Source organism: Lynx canadensis, chromosome A2, assembly GCF_007474595.2.
Source record: "Lynx canadensis isolate LIC74 chromosome A2, mLynCan4.pri.v2, whole genome shotgun sequence".
NCBI classification, from domain to species: domain Eukaryota; kingdom Metazoa; phylum Chordata; class Mammalia; order Carnivora; family Felidae; genus Lynx; species Lynx canadensis.
In genome coordinates this window covers 68,160,657-68,178,702 of record NC_044304.2, presented here as the reverse complement: position 1 = coordinate 68,178,702, position 18,046 = coordinate 68,160,657, and positions in this window count along the sequence as shown.

Here is an 18,046-nt window from a genome sequence, read left to right as displayed (position 1 = left end):
GTCACAATGGGAAGAATATCAAAGAATGTGTGGCCCTCTTGAATTTGTCCTAACCCTGTAAATCAGAAACAAAGAGGAATTTTCCTCAGTCTGCAGGCCAGGTTTGTCCTTGAGATGCCCGACAGGAAGCTGACAATACTTAGAAGGGGATAGAAACAAATGAGTATAGAAGACTAGCTTCCTATGCACTTGAATCAAAATCAGGCTTATTCTATCCCAAACCACAATGATCAAGTTGGAGAGCAAAGGCCCAGGAGTTACTGCTATTTTTTTTTTTCTTTTCCTTCATGATTTGGAAGGATGCAAGATTAGGGGGAATGAAGAATTTGAAGAGAGATTAAACTACAGACGTGCTCACATTTAAGATTATTTGCACCATGAAGGGTACGCAACAATTCAGCAAATACAAGAAATTACCCTGTATCGGCATTTTTTAATATAACAACCAGGAAAGAAGCTTTCAGAATTGTCAACCAACCCTAAGTCATACAGGGGATCATGTTATCCATATGTCAGCAATAAGGCATTGTGGTCAAGAATATGGATTAGGGGAAAGAAATGAAGAAACAAGGAATAAAACAATAAAGCAAAATGATTATTTAAAAAATAATGAAGTCTGTTAAGCATCCAACTCTTGCTTTTGACCCAGGTCATCATCTCACGGTTTGTGAGTTTGAGCCCTGCATTGGACTCTGTGCTGGCAGTGCAGAGCCTTACTGGGATTCTCTCTCCTTCTCTCTCAGCCCCTACCCTGCTCGCTCTCTGTCTCTCTCTCAAAAATAAATAAACACTAAAAAAAAAATCAGTAGATTTTCTGAATAGAAGCCTGGACAAGGACTTTTCAATTAACAACAGACACCAAAGCAGAGATCAAGGAAATTCAGAAAAACCTCCAGTAGAGGAAATACCAGAAATCTATTCCTTACATACATACGTACATACAAAATTGCAAGAGAAATTCTTGAAAGAGGCCAGAGAAAATAAGCCTTTATACAAGAACAAGGATGAGAAGTACAGAGAACTTTTCACCAAAAACCAAGAGGGAAGTATTTCAGTGTTGAAAGAAAATAAATAAATAAATAAATAAATACACAAACAAACAAACAAAACCTACTACAAACCTAGAAGTGTATAGCCATTGAAACCGTTCTTCAAATATGAAGAAAAAATAGACTTCCTCATATAAACAAACTGATGCAGTTCATCAACACTAAAACCGTCTCCCAAGACGTTAAAATTTTTTTAGAGAGAAAGGAAATCTTACAGGTCAGAAACTTGAATCTACATAAAAGAAGGCAGAATGTTGGAGAAAGGATACACAAAGATGAAATAATCTTTTATTTTTCTTAGGCTTAGTTGATTTAAAAGTAAGTAATACTTTTCAAAATACTAATAGTAACACTGCATTAGGTGATTATAGGGCATGGATAAATGAATGACTGTATAAGAGATGGGAACATGAAATTGGGAAAGATCTCTTATAAAGTACCTGCAACACCCATGAAGTAGTTTAATGTTATTTAGAAGTGGACTTACTTGTAAATGCATATGGCAAACTCTAGGGTCCCCACTAATTTTTTTAAAGAAATGAAATTCATATGCTAAGAGAAGAGAGAACATGAAATCACATGAAATGCTCAGTGAAAATTTGAGAAGGAAGAAAATGGGGAAATAAAATGAGATAAAATGGGGGGGGGAAGACATAAAGAAAAAGGACAAGACATTGAAAACATCAGTGATTTGCTGGGACTCAGGAGGAAGCTATGAAGCATGAATAGAGGATTTTTTAGAGCAATGAAATGTTCTATGTAATATTGTAATAGTGATTATTTTCTATTAAGTGTTTTTCAAAACATAAAGATTCATGGGACAAAAATAACCTCACTTTTGCAAAAATATTTTTAAAAATTAAAAAAAAAAAGTAATTCAGTAGGTCAAAGGTTTCAGGAATGGATTCAAACTGTTACAAGAAAATCTAACCATAAGGTAAATACATTCAACAACATGACTGAAAGGCTGGAGGAATAATATGTCAACCCAAGCAAATGAATGCAGTGTAAGAATAAACGTGAAAGAAATGTCACATAAGTGCTATACTCCAGTGGGCAAAGGTATTTCCCACAGGTGTGTAGGTTAACAATTATGATACTGCTATGCATGTATATTGGGACTGATCTAATTAATAACTGATGACAGAGGACGGGAGACAAGTTTCTTACAGTCAGAGTGGAAATTTGCAGATATAGATTTGAGTTGGAGACATCAGAACTCATACTTACCCTAACATAGATACAGATGATGCCATGTAGAAATATTTACATATCTGTGAACTTACACATGTTAGGATGCACACATATAGGTTTTTTCTCTGTCCAGCCTAGGATACCTAAAAGGAATGAAACACTAACAAGCAAGGAGTGTCTAGATCTTGCTTTCGATACCGTTTTCCGACAGAAAGGAAGCAAAACTCCTTGGAGAAATGACTTCTTCTAAGACAGGAAATATACAAGAGAAGTCTGGGGTGTCTTTCAGTCAGGTTGTAAGGGACTGCTCAAATGCATGCATACACACACACACACACACACGCGCACACACACACATACACGCATATATTTTGATGGAGGTATATCAAAATAGGTATAGAAGCCAACGAAAAGATCTCCCAATGGTCAGATCGGGACAAATTTGAGCAACAAAATAATTGAAGTAGTCCCAGATTGTAAAGTAGAGAATAAAATAAATACTCCTGAGTCCATGCTGATATAAGCAAATAATGGAATAAATTGATGATGGAATAGATAAATGGAACAAATCTCTCATACAAAATAATTACAGAGACATTGTAGAGATTTGATCCTAAAAGAGGGTGAGCATAACTTCTCCATCCTTATAGGCACAGGGGTTACTTCCACTCACAGAGTACGTCACAGAAAGGGGGCAAGTGGGAGCAACAATGGTGGAGAAACCTGCCAGCCTGCCTCTGTCAGGTGATCAAGATCAAGGTCAGCAGTCAGAAATCTGGGTAATCATATGTAAATGTGGAATGCTGTAATGAAAGTGGTCGTTTATCTCTGCGTTCTTCCTTCCAGAAACCCAAAACCTATTCTAGTCATGAGACAAACATTACACAAATCCATCAGGGAGGCATCCTATAAAAAACACCGGTCCTTAAAACTGTCAAGGTTGCCAAACACAAAGAAAGCCTCAGAAAATGTCATAGCCCACGGGAGCCTAAGGAGACTTGGCAACCAAACGTAATGTGGCATTCTGATTGAGATGCCATAACAGAGAAAAAAATATTGGTTAAAACAAAAGAATCCGAGTAAACTATGGACTTTATTTAACATGTCACTATAGGCTCGTTAATTGTGACAAAGGTACCCTACTTATGTAACAGTGGAAACTGTGTGTGTGCAGGGGGGTACCTTAGAACTCTCTCTACTATCTGCTACATATTTTTCTGTAAATCTAATACTGTTTTTATTTATTTGTTTATTTAGTTAGTATTCATTTTTGAGAGAGAGAGAGAGAGAGAGAGAGAGAGAGAGAGAGAGACAGAGAATGCAAGTCAGGGACAGGTAGAGAGAGAGAGAACCCCAGGCAGGTTCTGCACTGTCAGTTCATACAGGGCTTGAACTCATGAACCATGAGATCATGATCTGAGCCAAAGTCAGATGCTCAACCATCTGAGCCACCCCTCTACTACTGTTTTTAAAAAGTTAAGTCTATTACTGTTGAATAGGTACTGGTCTAATACCCCACTTAGAGTGTGAGAGTTATAAAAAAATACGAGGTATTCGAAATTGTGCCAGCAGGTGACCACTAGTAATATTTGCAAGGACATTTTAGTTGAAATGCTGGTGTGGAAGTCAAGAGAAATGGGCAGTGATGTGGAGGCAGGGCCTTCAGACCACAAAACCACGTTCAAGGATGGCAGGGGATTTACTTACAGTTTCCTGCTTCTAAGTTTACTTACTTAAGTAGACTGTAAACTACCCAAAAGCAAATGTTAAATGTTAGTTGTAATTCTTTGTAGAAGAACCCAGCAGAGTTATTTGTCCATATCAGGCATACAATATATATATATATATATATATATATATATATATATATTAAATGTTATATATATATATATTAAATGTTATATATATATAATGCTCATTTTATACTTTAGATGTTGATAGATCTGTCAGTGAGATCTTTTTTTCACTATTGCTGAAAACGTCACTTTGCATATTACTTTTTGAGGTAGGAATCATTCAGAAGGAATGCGTAGATTCATGTCTTTATCTGGATAAGTTTAATTACATTTTGTTTAAAAAACAACTGGCTTCCAAATAAATTTTTAACTGTAAAGACGACATGAAACAAACAAAAATCTCTTAAGGAAAGTCCTTTGTGGGGCATGTAAAGGACTCAAATATTGCATATCAGTGCTTTACTGACAGCTTATAATATATATGTCTGTAATATATTCTGCAGTAAACTATACACACGTATGTGCATGAGTACATATGTGGGTGTGCACAAATGTGCATTCATATAAAGAGACCACACAAAATGATCATCAATGCCACTGTTACCAGCACCATCGGCCGCAAACAGGCTCATGAAAACGGTTATGACTGGAGATGGGACAGGAGAGTGCACAGATTCAAGGGTCTCTGAGTCATAAGTCAATAGTTGAGGCCTGGTATGACATTTACTTGCTGTGTGAATTCCTGTGCAGATTTAATTTATGCAGGCTTCACAGCCATGGGGACAATAAATGTACTCACTTAGATGCCATATGTGAGTATTAAGTAGACTGAGTATCAGGGGCTGGACACATTGTCTTATATCACAAGACTTTAGAGGGGCCTGGGTGGCTCAGTTGGTTAAACATCCGACATTGGCTCAGGTCGTGATCTCACAGTTTGTGTGTTTGAGCCCCTGCATCAGGCTCTGTGCAGACAGCTGCTTTGGATTCTGTGTTTCCCTCTCTCCTGCCCCTCCCTCACTTGTGCTCTGTCTCTCTGTCTCTCTCAAAAATAAATAAACGTTAAAAAATTTAAAAAAAAGACTTTATAACATAAGATTTTTTTTTTATCATACTGTGTGCCTTTTGTGCTTCCCCAGAACACTCAGAATATAGGAAATAAATAGAATAGATAAAATTCTAGAAGGAATAGACAGGAAGCCTAATGCTCCTAAAAAGTCAGCATAAAAATAACTACCAGAGATAATTGAGATATATTGCGTACTTCCTCTCTTTCCCCAAGTATTATGAATGGAAAAAACAAACCCCACATACGTGAAACCATGGTGTTTAATTTCAATTCTTGGCACCCTGGCTACATGTTAGGGGAGAAGCAGACACAAAATAGAATAAGAAAAGTCTCTGACAGGATATCCTGCCCTAATCAGGAGAAGTATTTATGATTGCTGGGCAGTGAGCCTATGATCTTGGTTAGTTCTTTGTCAAAAATAATAATAATAATAATAACTAAAAGAGTTCAAATTTGAAAGCGTGTTCCATAACTTCAGTTATTTGATTTTTTTTATCTTCTGTTTGTAGCGTTTTAAAGCTAAATTTAATAATGGCGCAAGTCAGCTGACACTAATTATGCTTTTGAACTCATGAACGATTTTCGAAGTTACTTCAGCGACAGTCAGAAACGCAGCTTAAGAATTAGTTTATATTATATTCATGATAACGATTACCCCCATAGAGAGACATTTTACTTGGCGTGCATATCTATGTCCTATAAGGTTATAATGAAAAAGTGGGGCAGATATTTTTAGTAGGATTTTTACACTCCTAAGTAAAATCAGTACTAGTTACTTACTTGTTTGACAAGGACATATTATCTTATTCTGATTACCCAGCTGTCCCAGAGCACTTTACTATTCTGGTAAGCTCAATAAATATGAAAAGACATTGACATTCCTTACCCAGGATTTCTAAATGTATATGAATCTCACATTGAAAAAATTATTTCTGAATTATAATCAAATTCACACGGAAATATCTGACCATGGTGTGGCCAATATTGAAATTTCTTCATTCATAACATTTTAAAGTAATCTGTCTAAAGTTGACAATCTTTAATGTTTTATGTAATTTTATCTGATTTTATAATCATTAAAAACATATTTAGAGAAATAACTCATGTCAAGAGAGATATTGGAGAGGGATGACAAGGGGTACATTTTCATTACAGAGAAAACTGAAACCTAGTTTTTGTGGGGGACCAAAAGAAGCAAAATTTAGAATCCCAGAAATGGGGTCCCTGGGTGGCTCAGTCAGTTAAAGCATCCAACTCTTGATTTCAGCTCAGGTCATGATCTCACGGTGGTGGAATTGAGCCCTTTATCGGGCTCTGTGCTAACAGAGCAGAGCCTGCCTGGGATTCTATCTCTCCCTCTCTCTCTACTCTCCCCCCGCTTACACACATTCTCTCTTTCAAGGTAAATAAGTAAACTTTGAAGAAAAAAAAAAGAATCTCAGAAAGACTGAGAGCTGAAAGGTACCAGGTACTTGGGAAGTAGGACTGTGAAATAGATGATGGGAAACATTTCAAACGATCCACTGTGAGTATCAAAATTCCATACCCCACCCAGGCTCTCCACACCCCAACAACTGCCACTCTCTTTCTATCATAGAACTGGAGATTTGCATTCTGGAGACATGTTACCTTTAACTTTCAGTGCCTTAATCATTTTGAAGTAAAAATTAATATAAGGCAAGAGATAGGAATCCAATTCGATTTTTCCAGATTTTCTCAAATAATATTTACTAATACACCTGTCCCCTAATGAATTATAAAACTTCAAAATAAATTATTTTCATGTACGCCTGTACTTGTATCTGAGCTGTCTCTTATACTGTTTTTCTCTGATATATCTACTCTTTTTCCATGTATATCCTTATTCAACGATAATATGCTTTTTTTTTAATACTATAGCTTTCAAAATATTTTAAATGTGATAAATTATGCCCCCCCTTTTCGCCAATTTCATCCAGGTTAGCTAGCTATCTGTGGACCTACTGCATATATATAAAGATTATTGAGATATTTAAAACCTTTAACCATGGGATGCCTGGGTGGCTCAGTCAATTAAACTCCTGACTCTTGGTTTCAACTCAGGTCATGATTCCATGGTTGGTGGGTTCGAGCCCCACATTGGGCTCCATGCTGACAGCACAAAGCCTGCTTGGGATTCTCTCTCTCTCTCTCTCTCTCTCTCTCTGCTCCTCCCCCATTTACACTCTCTCTTTCTCTCATAATAAATAAACTTTTACAAAATAAATAAATGAAAATAAAGCCTCTGACCATATACTTAACTGACATTGAATTTGTAGATTAATTTTATGAGAATTTATATTTCAAAATAATTAGTGACATAGTTATTCATGTATTCTTTTCAACTGCCATTTCCATGTGGTTGCAAAGTCTTTTCTGTGGATTTCAAGTATCTTCTTGGTTAATAACTTCCTAGGTCCTTGATAATTCTATTGCTTCACTAAATAGTATCTTATGTTTTCTGAATTAAAATTACCAGCACACAACATTTTATAATTACAGTAATGGAAACATTTCTGATCTAATTAGTTCAAAGAGATTGTTCGTCGTTTCAGTTGGTTTTTACAATGCAAAAGATGATCATATTGTCTTTTTTTATTTATTTATTTATTTATTTTTTAATTTTTTTTTTCAACGTTTATTTATTTTTGGGACAGAGAGAGACAGAGCATGAGCAGGGGAGGGGCAGAGAGAGAGGGAGACACAGAATCGGAAACAGGCTCCAGGCTCCGAGCCATCAGCTCAGAGCCTGACGCGGGGCTCGAACTCACGGACCGCGAGATCGTGACCTGGCTGAAGTCGGACGCTTAACCGACTGCGCCACCCAGGCGCCCCGATCATATTGTCTTGAACTGCTGGTGATTCAGTCTCTTTTCCTTCGGGATGTAGAGACCTTTTTTTGTTTTCCTTTTAACACTGGCCAGGAATTTCAGCACCCTGCTACATAGTACAGGAGACAGGGGACATCCTACGATTCCGGATTTTGAAGGGAATGTCTTTAATGGATCCCTACTAAGCATATAATTGTGGCTTAATTTTATCTAATGTTTATCTGTCTATCTATATTCTATCATTATAAAATCTATGCAAAGCTAAGGGAGTTAATTTTTCCATTCTTAGTTTGTTGTGTGGTTTGTAATAAGGTATGAAACATTTTTAGATAATTAGATTTTTAGGGGGTAGTATGTTTTTGCATTGATAAAAATACTTATAATTTCTTTTAAGTTGATTACAATTAATAAATTAATGTAATGAATCACATTTCCAATTGAAATCATCTTGGAATTCCTGGGATAAACCTTAGCTGGTGATAATCCATGACTTCATTTGCTGTTGTATTTTGGTAACTGATATTTTACTTAATAATTTTCCTATCTATATTCGCAGTTGGAATTACAATTGTATTCTATTGTCATTACCCCTTATTGGATCACACTAGATTCAAAAAATAAAATGGGCAACTGTAATTTTTTTCTACTTTCTCTCTTGCATAATACAGGAATTAATTTTTTTAACTAGTAATATTTGCCCATTACATTATGAGGGTCTTTGGATTTTAGGGATGGTGAGGTTTTCAATACCATTCCAATGTCTTTAATTGGTTTACTAAAAATCTATATATATATTTAGTCTTGTGCCAGTTGTTGACATATGTTTCTAAAGCCTCCCCATTTAAAAAAAAATAGTAATGCTTATTTATTTTTGAGAGAGAGAGAGAGAGTGTGTGTGCAGGGTTGGGGCAGAGAGAGAGAGTCCCAAGCAGGCTCCATGATGTCAGTGCAAAGCTCGACATGGGGCTCAAACCCATGAACTTTGAGATCATGACCTGAGCTGAAATCAAGAGTCAGATGCTCAACTGACCAGAGCTACCCAGGCGCCCTGTGAAGCCTACCCATTTTATCTAGGATTTCAAATTTATTCGCATTCAATTGTTGACAATATTGTTTCATTTTGTTGATGCTTTTCTGTTTCTGTAATGATTCCCCTTTTTCATTCAGCTTTTCATTTGTGTACATCTCCTTTCTCCCTCCCTCCCTTCTTCTTTCTTTCTTTCTTTCTTTCTTTCTTTCTTTCTTTCTTCCATGACCACTCTTGATAGTACCAAAAATAACCTACCAGTAAAGCAACAGCACGGATGACTCTCAAAATCTATGTTGAGTAATAGACGCCAGACACAAAAAAAAGGTGTATATTTTTTTAATGATTCCATTTATACAGAATTCTAGAACATGTCAACAAATGTACACTTACAACAAGAAGATCAATGTTTTAGGTTTTAGAGACCTCATATCAAGTGGTTTGTTGTGTTTATTTCATGGTTCTTTGTTCAGATGCCCAAGATATTCAGATGCCTGTGAAGGCATGTTCCCCTGTGAGGCCTTTCCAGCATCCTGGGCCAACTTCTAGGGCGAGAGCTCCACGTGGCACAAATCACCATAGATCACTCTCATTTGCTGCAATCCCATGCTGAAGATCCTGTTTACTGTTTGACTCGCAAGTTCCCATGAAAATAAGTATTGTATTTTACCCACGAGGGTTATGGGAGGGCTGAGTAGAGGCATAAATGATGAGGGGATTGTCCTCCTGAACCAGCCAACCTTCCTTCTCTTGGTAAGTTTCTGTGCCCTTTTGGTGCACCAGCCTTCAGTACAGGAGATGTTGTCCAGAGGCAATGAAGAACAGATTCTAGCACAGAATATAAAAAGCTTCCTACGAACTATCAACCATTACTGCCAGCAGTCAGTAATTATTTGATTTACTTATTTATTTCAGTGCTGCATGGATCCTAGAATGTTTGCCACGTGGGGAGGGATGTGTCTGATTTACTCAGCATTGAAATTCCAATCCTAACACTAGTAGGCACCAAATCATTATGTGTTTAATGAATTATTGAACGTAATGTAAACTTGCTCCCTTCTTTATTCCTCTCTGTGTATGCTCTGACACTACTACAATTCCAGAAGTTAAGACACCATGATACATGGCTTATTCTCACAAAAATGAGCATACTTATTTTTTGGTAAACAAAAGTAGGTAGGAATCGTGGTGCAGCACAATTACAAAAATAACATAACGTAAATTAACATTTTCAGAAAATATGGAACATGAAAGAAAATTACAAGCTACATAATATGTGGGGAGATGACATCTAGTCATTTTTCACTGCATACAAGCAGGGATAAATATGTCACATTCAGTTATAGCGTAGAACGTGCTGGAATCATCTATGTAATTGTGTCAGACATCTATGAAAAGTATGCTTAGATCAACTCAGCAGGGAACTCCTTGGATACTCAAGGTTATGTATTAATCCTAGTTTTGTTACAGGTTAATGAACAGACTTATGTACATTGTACAGGTTACAGGAATTAGAAGTTTTGAACAGAAAGTAATTAGCCATAGCATTTAGCCCATGGCATATGCCGTATCCAGGAAATATGGCAAATGATAAAGGTCTTGTTTGCGGTATACGCTGTGGAACTCCAGGATGGCAAGCTTCAAACAGAGACTCGTCTCTACTTTACGTACCCTAGAAACTCTTTCTATTATGCCCAAATATTCAGAGCGAGTCAGTTCATGTAGCAGCCTGTTAGTAAGACCTTCGTGAATGAAAGAGACAAGAACTGATCTGCACTTGGGGCCAATGCAAAGGGACTCATTGTCTCCAACAGCCACAGATTCATTCCAGGTTGCCAGAGATAATCTGCACTTCAAAATGCTCTGAAATATCAGTGAGGAAACTGGCTTTCTTTAGTATATGTGATTTAAGATTAAGTATTTGTTTTGTTGTGGTGGTTAATTTTTTTAAGTTTATTTATTTATTTTGAGAGAGACAGAGCACACAAGCAGGGAAGGAACAGAGAGAGAGAGAATCCCAAACAGGCTTTATGCTGTTAGCATGGAGCCAGATGCTGGACTTGAACCCACAAACATGAGATCATGACCTGGGCCCAAATCAAGAGTTGGACGCTTCACCAATTGAGCCATTCCGGTACTCCAAGATTAAGTATTTGTGGAAATTATCAAAAGAAAGAATAAAAATGAAAGGCAAGCAAAAATTGAGTTGAAGTATTTATTATCTATGCAATATTATAACTTTTTTAAAGTTTATGTAATTATTTTTTTTAATTTTTTTTTCAACGTTTATTTATTTTTGGGACAGAGAGAGACAGAGCATGAACGGCGGAGGGGCAGAGAGAGAGGGAGACACAGAATCGGAAACAGGCTCCAGGCTCTGAGCCATCAGCCCAGAGCCCGACGCGGGGCTCGAACTCACGGACCTTGAGATCGTGACCTGGCTGAAGTCGGACGCTTAAACGACTGCGCCACCCAGGCGCCCCATATGTAATTATTTTGAGAGAGACAGAGACAGGGTGAGTTGGGGAGAGGCTTAGAGAGAGGCGACAGAGAATCCTAAGCAGGCTGCCAGCACAGAGCGCAACAGGGTCCAGGGTTGGGGATGGTTTGAATTCATGAAACCGTGAGCTCATGACCTGAACTGAAGCCAAGAGTCTGACACTGAACCTCCTGAGCACTCAGGCACTCCTGCAATATTATAACTTTTAAAATTAACAACAGGCCATGAACATGTGAATATAGAAGAATACTTATAGAGGGCTGCATGAAGCCTGCTTGGAGTTGTCTCTGTCCCTCTTTATCTACCCCTTCTCCAGTCATGCACACGCACACACACGCTCTCTCGCTCTCTCCAAATAAATAAACCTTAAGACATTTTTAAACATACAAACATTTATATGACAACACAATTTTATCTTTTTTAAGTGCACTTTCATACCTTTACATAGTCACATAAATAGCCAGTCACTTTTTCCCTGAGAAACGAACTTTAATGTTTTTCCTTGAATATATGTCCTTTATTTTAAAATAAGTTCTTGTCAGTGGAATTATGGGGTAAGTCACTTTCAAATATACAAGGCATGCTGCACACTTTCAAACGTCTCTCTAGATTATGTGTGCTAGTTTATATTTCCTAATATCTTGCATTGTATACAGCAGCCTAGTTAGTGCTAATGTTAACGGAAAGTTGCGATAAATATACTGAGCACTTGCAGATTAATTTAACACAGACATAACTCTTGAGAATTCAAATTCCCTTTTCACCTTTTATGATATAACTCAGTACCCATTTGGAAATTATTATTTCCCAATCGTTAAAATACTGACCGTCTCTCACAAAAAACAACAAAGCGGATCTATTGATTTAAGATGCCCATAAAGGTGCACATTTCTGACTCAATGTACTACCAGGAAGTTTATATTTTGTTTTTACCAGGCTGCCAATTATTCCATTGTATATTTTTTTAATGTGTATCTATTTTTTTTCAACTTTTTTTTTTTTTTTTTTTTTTTTTTTTTTTTGGGACAGAGAGAGACAGAGCATGAGCGGGGGAGGGGCAGAGAGAGAGGGAGACACAGAATCGGAAACAGGCTCCAGGCTCCAGGCTCCGAGCCATCAGCCCAGAGCCTGACGCGGGGCTCGAACTCACGGACCGCGAGATCGTGACCTGGCTGAAGTCGGACGCTTAACCGACTGCGCCACCCAGGCGCCCCAAATGTGTATCTATTTTTGAGAGAGAGAGAGAGAGAGAGAGACAGCGTGGGAGCGGGGTAGGAACAGAGAGAGAGGGAGACACACAATCTGAAGCAGGCTCCAGGCTCTGAGCTGTCCGCACACGGCGGGACCGGGGATCGAACCCCCACAAACCGGGAGATCATGACCTGAGCCGCAGTCAGATGCTAAATCGACGGAGCCACCTAGGTGCCCCTATTCCATTATATTTTTTAGGTTGTTTTTGCTTTTCTTTGCGTTTGGCCTTGAGCGTCCGTGCTGCCTTCAGAAGAGTGGCAGGAACGTCTCCCCTCTGGCCACTTTCGTGGGTGTAAGTCCATCACTCCCGGAACTGGTCCCAGCAAGCCTCCCAGTTCCTTCCCAGATGTCCTCCTACTATTCAGAAGTCAACATTCCCTGCAAATTGGCCCCCGGCACTTCTAGTGCCAGTGTGCTCCTGACCCCTGAGGGTCGGCCAATGCACAGACTAAGGCAGGGAACGGAACATTCTCAGCTGTGCGCAGAAGCTGCTCAGGGTCTTGGAAAAAGCCAGAGCGTAGGTAGAACAAGCGGATTGTGCTGGGCACCTGGGGGGCAGAAGAGGAAACTCGTCCTCTCAATGTTATCGAACTTGTTCTGCATAAACAACAACCTGAAAGGCGAAGACCAAGAATATGGATGCGTCTTTTCAGGATTTATACTCTCTTTACCACAGCTTGGAAGGCTACCTATAAAAATGTTAGGAGAACATACTAAGAGAATATGTGATAGTTCTCTTTATTTTATTTTTTTTTTAACTTAGACCTAGAAATACACATGCTCTGATGTAAAAATGCGTCTGTAAATTTAAAAAAGGGGGTGGACTAAAATGGCTTAAACGTGAAAAGAGAGATAAAGTGAAGGTGTCTATATTAACATTCAACAGAGAAAGATGCAAGGCAAAAGAAAATCAAATTGGATGAGATAAAGTCCACAATGAAAATTTGATTAGCTTCGAGTAGAATATTAAAACATGTTATACAACATCTCTTTTCATCGCCTGGAAATATTGACTGAAATTCCAAAATGAATGTCAGATGTTAACATTACTATATGTTACCAATGGGTAGTAAAAGCAAAATACTAGCTAATTAATTCTATTGGTTTATTAGCTATTTATCAAAAAATATGCACTCTAAACAGAGATACTAAATTTTATTTGAATGCTCAAAATGGTTACAAAATTGATCACTTCTCAAGAATAACAATAAACTTCAAACCATCCAAACAGAAATTGTGCAGTTCAATATATCTAATGACGATGAATAAATATGGATGTTATTACTACAAAGATAAGAAAATTTATCTGAAAATTTTAAAAATCATAAGAAGGTAAAAAGATACACTGTCCTGGGGTGCCTGGGTGGCTCAGTCGGTTGAGTGTCCGACTTTGGCTCAGATCATGATCTCACAGTTCGTGGGTTCAAGCCCGGTGTTGGGCTGTGGGCTGATAGCTCAGAGCCTGGAGCCTGCTTCAGATTCTGTGTCTCCCTCTCTCTCTGCCCCTCCCCTGCTCACACCCTGTCTCTCTCTCTCTCTCTCTCTCTAAAATAAAGAAATGTAATACAGAAAATTAAAAAAAAAATACACTGTCCTAAATAACACCTTGATTAATTTTAAAAAAATTAATGTTTATTTATTTTTGAGAGAGAGAGACAGAGTGCGAGCAGGGGAGGGGCAGAGAGAGGGAGACAGAATCCAAAGCAGGCTCCAGGCTCTGAGCTCCGAGCTGTGAGCACACATCATGATGAGGGGCTCAAACCCACCATCTGTGTGATCATGACCTCAGCCGAAGTCGGATGCTCAACCGGCTGAGCCACCCAGGCACCCCAGTAACACCTCGATTAATTTAGAGAGGGGAGATTTGGGACTAAGCAACAAGTATTAAGCATGTGAAGACAAGATTCCTAATACATAAATAAGGTATGTTCAAATAAATTATGTTAAATTTAAGCCTGGTTCTGATATTAAGAGCTGAGGCACAGATGTTAAGGAAAGCTGTTGGAATCTTCTATGGAATGCATAGATTTTTTTTTCTCCTTTTGAAATCTTTTTTTTTTCTTCATTTAAAAAAATTTAAATAAGTTGACACGTAATGTCGCATTAGTTTCAGGTGTACTCTATAATGATTCTAGAAGATTATGTGTTATGCTTTGCTCACCATCTGTCACTATACAAGGCTTTTACAGTAACATGGACTATATCGCCTACACTGTGCCTCTTATTCCCACTGGAAGCTTGATTTTTATGCTCGTCAGGATGTCACAAATGGCACTACGGTGTGGCCTTTCTCAGGCCATCACTCTACAACTCAGCTGTTACATGATGAAGGTTAAGCAGGGCCACTTGGTTATACAAAAACATTTTGATCGTAATCGTTTTCACAGAATCCGAAGATTTGGGCTGGTGTTATTAGTTCCACGAAACAAGAGAGAAAAATTCCAGTCAAAGGTCACATTTCTCCATACCTTCCATCTTCCTGCATTTCCAGTCTTCTCTCCTTCCCTCCCTCCCTTTCTTTTTTCTTTCTTTTCATTTCTTTTTCTCCCTGATAAAATTCAACGTGTGTTTTCCAAATACTTGACATCTGGTTTCATTTGCATCCCTACGCCTAGCCAGAGTAACTTACAGTCCTTGAATTACATAACTAATTACATAACTTATTCCAACCCACAATAGCAAAAGAATATAATTCTGTTCCTAGTACTTTTTGAAGCTTAAATAAAAATAAATAAATAATAAATAAAAGTTGTATCCCAAATAAGTTCAGCTTTGTGACTTTCTAAAGAAATCTCCTCTTCTCTCATGGTTCGTCCTCATTTTAAATTCTGTAAGTCAGTAAAATATCTGTTTAACAAAATTTCCCCCCAAATATTTATAATGTCTTTTATAAAAATGGTTTTTAAAAGTTCTTCCTGAAATTTTCTTAAATATGAATGGAACGTATGTTAAATAAATGATATACTTTACGATCTTTAGCAAACTCTGGTCTTGACATCGTAATCCATTGTTTCCTCCTTTTGAACTTAAAAAAATCTAAAAATATAATCATGATAATTAATAATAATCTCCTTATTCTAAAATATAATATGTTTTATAAATATGATATGGAAGGAAATATGGAAGGAAATCATTTTAATAATGATTTGGCTGGTCATATATATCACACAGTAGAAGTCATAAAATGTCAACTATATTTTTATATATATGTGTATTTATGCACGGAAAAGACTAGGCATTTGTAACCAATTTGATAATAAGATGAAGATTTCATTCATAAGTTTTTGTCTTCTCTGTGCTTATCTGCCTTTTCAATCCCCAAATGGTCTTTCCTGATAATGCAATTGTCTACAATATGTTATTTTAATTTTTTTAAATAAAAAAAAAATTTTTTTTACATTTATTTATTTTTGAGAGACAGAGCATGAGCAGGGGAGGGGCAGAGAGAGAGGGAGACACAGACTCTGAAGCAGGCTCCAGGCTCCGAGCTGTCAGCACAGAGCCCGAAGCAGGTCTCGAAACCCACAGACCACGAGACCATGACCTGAGCCGAAGTCGGGAAGCTCAACCGACTGAGCCACCCAGGCGCCCCATGTGTTATTTTAAATACAAACCTGGTGATCCACTAAGCACTTTGATATTCACAGGAAATTAATATGGTAAAGAAATGCTTTCTGATATGTAAAAGTTTTGTAGACATCTTGAACCAATAGATTATTTTTTTGTTCAAAGTTAGCATTGGGACAGACACATTGCAGATCTAGGAACGAACTTTCTCCCTCCACATCTCCTGTAGGCTTAGCCATTGTCAGAATAGGTAGGAGTCTAGAGGGAGAGGTGGACATGAGGAGATTTATTTTCTTGTGCACAAGTGAGGGAGTGCATTTTCAACCCAGGAAAATGTTCACGGACTACATTCCATGATATAGAGGGCAGTCAATGAATGTGACTAAATAAAATGACAGAATAATAACATATAAAATACAACAGAATTTAGAGGTGCCTGGGTGGTTAAGTGTCTGACTCTTGATCTCACCTGAGGTCTTGATCTCATGGTTTGTGAGACTCAGCCCCGCATCCAGGGGATTCTGCCTCTCCCCTGTGCATGTGTATGCACCTCTCTCTCAAAATAAATAAATAAACTTAAAAAAAAAAAAACAGAATTAAAGCTTCGTTCCATTATAAATTGTTAATGTAACCTTTGTATCTTTATAAGCATAAATAACTTTATATATAACTTTGTATACCTTCATAGACATATTTCTATTTTCAATCTTAGCATATACTTGTATTCATTTTGTGAACAAGGGCTAATTAATACTTCAGAATATTTATCTAAATCTCAAAGCTTTTGGAAGATATTTCAATTCAACCTTGAAAATCTGAATTAAAGAATAACAAAATCAAATTGAGTGCCAGTAAATATTTGGAACAAGATTATTTCATTAAAGGGGCGCCTGGGTGGCGCAGTCGGTTAAGCGTCCGACTTCAGCCAGGTCACGATCTCGCGGTCCGTGAGTTCGAGCCCCGCGTCAGGCTCTGGGCTGATGGCTCAGAGCCTGGAGCCTGTTTCTGATTCTGTGTCTCCCTCTCTCTCTGCCCCTCCCCCATTCATGCTCTGTCTGTCTCTGTCCCAAAAATAAATAAACGTTGAAAAAAAAAAAAAAAGATTATTTCATTAAATGAGGAAAATTAAATATAAATTAAAAATTAAATTAGCGGCGCCTGGATGGCTCCTCCGGTTGGGCGTCTGACTTCAGCTCTGGTCATGATCTCACAGTTCATGAGTTCGAGCCCCAAGTCAGGCTCTGTGCTGACAGCTCAGAGCCTGGAACCTGCTTCTGATTCTCTGTCTGTGTGTGTCTCTCTCTCTGCCTTTCCTCCACTCATGCTCACTCTCTCTCTCTCTCTCTCTCAAACGAAAATAAACATTAATAAAATTTTAAAAATTAAATTAAAATTACATAAAATTTAGGAAAACATTATTGTGGTATAGCGGGGTTTTCTTTGCAGCATAAAAAATCTGTTAGCTGGTATATTGAAGGAGAATTTCTAGAAACTGATAAGACATAAAAGAGCCAACACAGTCCCGAGGGAAAGCTGAGAATAGCAAAGGGTCCAGTTTGCCCAACAGTTCATGATGAAATTCACGTAGCATCTCACTGGCTCCTTTTTCTCCCTCGCATTAGGGGCCCACCTGTGTTCCAGGCATCCCAAACTGTAGGAATGATCCACAAGGAATTACAGCCGGCCCTGTGGGCTTTGTTCTTGGTTTATCTTAATGCATGTCCCTTTGAACTTCAGCAACAGTCCCCGCCGTATTTGGAAGACACAATCCATAAATTTAATCCATTTCTTGATATCGATTCCC